Source organism: Hyperolius riggenbachi, chromosome 4, assembly GCF_040937935.1.
Source record: "Hyperolius riggenbachi isolate aHypRig1 chromosome 4, aHypRig1.pri, whole genome shotgun sequence".
In the NCBI taxonomy this organism is placed as follows: Eukaryota; Metazoa; Chordata; class Amphibia; order Anura; family Hyperoliidae; genus Hyperolius; species Hyperolius riggenbachi.
In genome coordinates, this window is record NC_090649.1 from 8,760,784 (window position 1) to 8,765,783 (window position 5,000).

At 46.6% G+C, this 5,000-nt stretch overlaps 4 non-coding genes across 4 annotated transcripts; 2 read left to right on the forward strand and 2 right to left on the reverse strand.

Moving 5' to 3' along the window:
* The first annotated feature begins 1,020 nt into the window (after positions 1-1,020).
* Positions 1,021-1,092, forward strand: TRNAG-UCC (transfer RNA glycine (anticodon UCC)). The gene has a single exon. It is a non-coding gene; the product is annotated as a tRNA-Gly (tRNA).
* Positions 1,093-1,909: 817 nt separating this feature from the next.
* Positions 1,910-1,983, reverse strand: TRNAN-GUU (transfer RNA asparagine (anticodon GUU)). The gene has a single exon. It is a non-coding gene; the product is annotated as a tRNA-Asn (tRNA).
* Positions 1,984-2,972: 989 nt separating this feature from the next.
* TRNAG-UCC (transfer RNA glycine (anticodon UCC)) lies at positions 2,973-3,044 on the forward strand. The gene has a single exon. It is a non-coding gene; the product is annotated as a tRNA-Gly (tRNA).
* Positions 3,045-3,541: 497 nt separating this feature from the next.
* Positions 3,542-3,615, reverse strand: TRNAN-GUU (transfer RNA asparagine (anticodon GUU)). The gene has a single exon. It is a non-coding gene; the product is annotated as a tRNA-Asn (tRNA).
* Positions 3,616-5,000: the final 1,385 nt, after the last annotated feature.

Here is a 5,000-nt window from a genome sequence, read left to right on the forward strand (position 1 = left end):
CGAACGCGCTAACCGATTGCGCCACAGAGACTGTGCCTGCAGTTGTTGCTAAATGATTTTATGGGGATGTATGTGTGTCTTGTGGAGTGAGGAAGTAAGTCTGCTCCAAGAAGTTTAACGCCACTTTTTCCCACAATGAAACATTCACTGTATGGCAGCAGAGTGGCGCAGCGGAAGCGTGCTGGGCCCATAACCCAGAGGTCGATGGATCGAAACCATCCTCTGCTAGGTGTACGTTGGTTTTTATACCTTGCTTACCATATGGGCCAATTGTCGGCCATAGCCCCTTAAGAGAAAGTGTCATTAGGGCCTTGCTGTAACATAGATAGTAGTGTAACTATTTCAACTAATGTACCCTTCTTAAACTTGAAGGTTGAATACAAACAGAAGCAGAGTGGCACAGCGGAAGCGTGCTGGGCCCATAACCCAGAGGTCGATGGATCGAAACCATCCTCTGCTAGGCATGAATTCATTTTTGCACCTTGCTTTATCGCATGGGCAAAACGGTTTCCATTGCCCTGTAAGAGAAAGTGTAATAAGGGCCCTGCTGTAACGTACATATTAGGGTAGCTAAGACTACTCCTGGGCCGTTCTTGCAGTTGAAGAGATGGGTGAACTGTGACACCGCACTTAAAAAAAAAAAAAAAAAAAAAAAAAAAACAGCAAACAGAGAAGCTTCCCCATATTGGAGCATTGGATTTGGTCAAGTCTTAAGCCAATGTGTTGTAGGGCACAAGTAAGCTTTGGGTTAGCAGGAATGGTTGCATGGCCACCTAGCTTTTCATCCTTCCCACCCTTGCCCTGGAATCTTCCAGACTTCAAATTGCTGTCCTTTGCTGTGTGTGTTGCACCAGCATCATCCAGGGGGGCACATGATCTTTCTGAAGTCTTGAATTGAAGTCTGTAAGCAGTATCACCATGTGTCCCACTGCTTACATCTAGCAAAGTAGGCAAATAAGCAAGCTCATTTTTCTCTTGGGTATATTGCAATGGTACATGCTAGGCGAGTTTCAGCATGTAGCGTTGGTGGTATAGTGGTGAGCATAGCTGCCTTCCAAGCAGTTGACCCGGGTTCGATTCCCGGCCAACGCATGTGAGCTTGCTTTTGGCACCCTACAATTCCATGGAAGACAAGACCAAGACAAGATCTCTGAACAGTTAGGACATCCTGCACCTGCTCAGTCTCTGGAGAGGTTCCATTCCGGTGCAGCAGACTCTACGCCAGCTTAAAGGGGAACTGAAGAGAGAGGTATATGGAGGCTGTCATGTTTATTTCCTTTTAGACAATACCAGTTGCCTGGCAGCCCTGCTGATCCTCTGCCTCTAATACTATTAGCCATAGCCCCTGAACAAGCATGCAGCAGATCAGGTGTTTCAGTGATTCAGACTTATAAGTCTGATCTGACAAGACTAGCTGCATGCTTGTTTCTGGTTTTAATCAGATACTACTGCAGAGAAATAGACCAGCAGGGCTGCCAGGCAACTGGTATTGATTAAAAGGAAATACACAGGACAGCCTCCATATACCTCTCTCTTCAGTTCCCCTTTAAAGTTCTTTCTAAATGGTCAACACTTAATGCAGACACTCTATAATGTTCTAAACAAATAGCTAGCAAGGCACTAAAGCGAGCCTGTCCTTGGGTGGGCTTGAACTGCCTTTCTTTGGCTTGACAGCCGTCGCCAGGCTTTGGGTTCGATCCCCGGCTAATACTTTACTGCTGCTTCTGGGGTACAGAAAACTTCATTTGGTCACAGACACTGCCAGGGATGTCTGTTGTATCACTAAGACATGAACTTGATGCTGCTCACCCTTTTCATGAACGTGAATGAGATTCCAACGTGTCTCAAATGAATCTACATGGCTATCTGGGGTTCTCTTCGGACAACTGTTGAACACAAAAGGAAAGGCCGTCCCTGGGTGGGCTTGAACCACCAACCTTTCGGTTAACAGCCGAACGCGCTAACCGATTGCGCCACAGAGACTGTGCCTGCAGTTGTTGCTAAATGATTTTATGGGGATGTATGTGTGTCTTGTGGAGTGAGGAAGTAAGTCTGCTCCAAGAAGTTTAACGCCACTTTTTCCCACAATGAAGCATTCACTGTATGGCAGCAGAGTGGCGCAGCGGAAGCGTGCTGGGCCCATAACCCAGAGGTCGATGGATCGAAACCATCCTCTGCTAGGTGTACGTTGGTTTTTATACCTTGCTTACCATATGGGCCAATTGTCGGCCATAGCCCCTTAAGAGAAAGTGTCATTAGGGCCTTGCTGTAACATAGATAGTAGTGTAACTATTTCAACTAATGTACCCTTCTTAAACTTGAAGGTTGAATACAAACAGAAGCAGAGTGGCACAGCGGAAGAGTGCTGGGCCCATAACCCAGAGGTCGATGGATCGAAACCATCCTCTGCTAGGCATGAATTCATTTTTGCACCTTGCTTTATCGCATGGGCAAAACGGTTTCCATTGCCCTGTAAGAGAAAGTGTAATAAGGGCCCTGCTGTAACGTACATATTAGGGTAGCTAAGACTACTCCTGGGCCGTTCTTGCAGTTGAAGAGATGGGTGAACTGTGACACCGCACTTAAAAAAAAAAAAAAAAAAAAAAAAAAAACAGCAAACAGAGAAGCTTCCCCATATTGGAGCATTGGATTTGGTCAAGTCTTAAGCCAATGTGTTGTAGGGCACAAGTAAGCTTTGGGTTAGCAGGAATGGTTGCATGGCCACCTAGCTTTTCATCCTTCCCACCCTTGCCCTGGAATCTTCCAGACTTCAAATTGCTGTCCTTTGCTGTGTGTGTTGCACCAGCATCATCCAGGGGGGCACATGATCTTTCTGAAGTCTTGAATTGAAGTCTGTAAGCAGTATCACCATGTGTCCCACTGCTTACATCTAGCAAAGTAGGCAAATAAGCAAGCTCATTTTTCTCTTGGGTATATTGCAATGGTACATGCTAGGCGAGTTTCAGCATGTAGCGTTGGTGGTATAGTGGTGAGCATAGCTGCCTTCCAAGCAGTTGACCCGGGTTAGATTCCCGGCCAACGCATGTGAGCTTGCTTTTGGCACCCTACAATTCCATGGAAGACAAGACCAAGACAAGATCTCTGAACAGTTAGGACATCCTGCACCTGCTCAGTCTCTGGAGAGGTTCCATTCCGGTGCAGCAGACTCTACGCCAGCTTAAAGTTCTTTCTAAATGGTCAACACTTAATGCAGACACTCTATAATGTTCTAAACAAATAGCTAGCAAGGCACTAAAGCGAGCCTGTCCTTGGGTGGGCTTGAACTGCCTTTCTTTGGCTTGACAGCCGTCGCCAGGCTTTGGGTTCGATCCCCGGCTAATACTTTACTGCTGCTTCTGGGGTACAGAAAACTTCATTTGGTCACAGACACTGCCAGGGATGTCTGTTGTATCACTAAGACATGAACTTGATGCTGCTCACCCTTTTCATGAACGTGAATGAGATTCCAACGTGTCTCAAATGAATCTACATGGCTATCTGGGGTTCTCTTCGGACAACTGTTGAACACAAAAGGAAAGGCCGTCCCTGGGTGGGCTTGAACCACCAACCTTTCGGTTAACAGCCGAACGCGCTAACCAATTGCGCCACAGAGACTGTGCCTGCAGTTGTTGCTAAATGATTTTATGGGGATGTATGTGTGTCTTGTGGAGTGAGGAAGTAAGTCTGCTCCAAGAAGTTTAACGCCACTTTTTCCCACAATGAAGCATTCACTGTATGGCAGCAGAGTGGTGCAGCGGAAGCGTGCTGGGCCCATAACCCAGAGGTCGATGGATCGAAACCATCCTCTGCTAGGTGTACGTTGGTTTTTATACCTTGCTTACCATATGGGCCAATTGTCGGCCATAGCCCCTTAAGAGAAAGTGTCATTAGGGCCTTGCTGTAACATAGATAGTAGTGTAACTATTTCAACTAATGTACCCTTCTTAAACTTGAAGGTTGAATACAAACAGGAGCAGAGTGGCGCAGCGGAAGCGTGCTGGGCCCATAACCCAGAGGTCAATGGATCGAAACCATCCTCTGCTAGGCATGAATTCATTTTTGCACCTTGCTTTATCGCATGGGCAAAACGGTTTCCATTGCCCTGTAAGAGAAAGTGTAATAAGGGCCCTGCTGTAACGTACATATTAGGGTAGCTAAGACTACTCCTGGGCCGTTCTTGTAGTTGAAGAGATGGGTGAACTGTGACACCGCACTTAAAAAAAAAACAAAAAAAAAAAACAGCAAACAGAGAAGCTTCCCCATATTGGAGCATTGGATTTGGTCAAGTCTTAAGCCAATGTGTTGTAGGGCACAAGTAAGCTTTGGGTTAGCAGGAATGGTTGCATGGCCACCTAGCTTTTCATCCTTCCCACCCTTGCCCTGGAATCTTCCAGACTTCAAATTGCTGTCCTTTGCTGTGTGTGTTGCACCAGCATCATCCAGGGGGGCACATGATCTTTCTGAAGTCTTGAATTGAAGTCTGTAAGCAGTATCACCATGTGTCCCACTGCTTACATCTAGCAAAGTAGGCAAATAAGCAAGCTCATTTTTCTCTTGGGTATATTGCAATGGTACATGCTAGGCGAGTTTCAGCATGTAGCGTTGGTGGTATAGTGGTGAGCATAGCTGCCTTCCAAGCAGTTGACCCAGGTTCGATTCCCGGCCAATGCATGTGAGCTTGCTTTTGGCACCCTACAATTCCATGGAAGACAAGACCAAGACAAGATCTCTGAACAGTTAGGACATCCTGCACCTGCTCAGTCTCTGGAGAGGTTCCATTCCGGTGCAGCAGACTCTACGCCAGCTTAAAGTTCTTTCTAAATGGTCAACACTTAATGCAGACACTCTATAATGTTCTAAACAAATAGCTAGCAAGGCACTAAAGCGAGCCTGTCCTTGGGTGGGCTTGAACTGCCTTTCTTTGGCTTGACAGCCGTCGCCAGGCTTTGGGTTCGATCCCCGGCTAATACTTTACTGCTGCTTCTGGGGTACAGAAAACT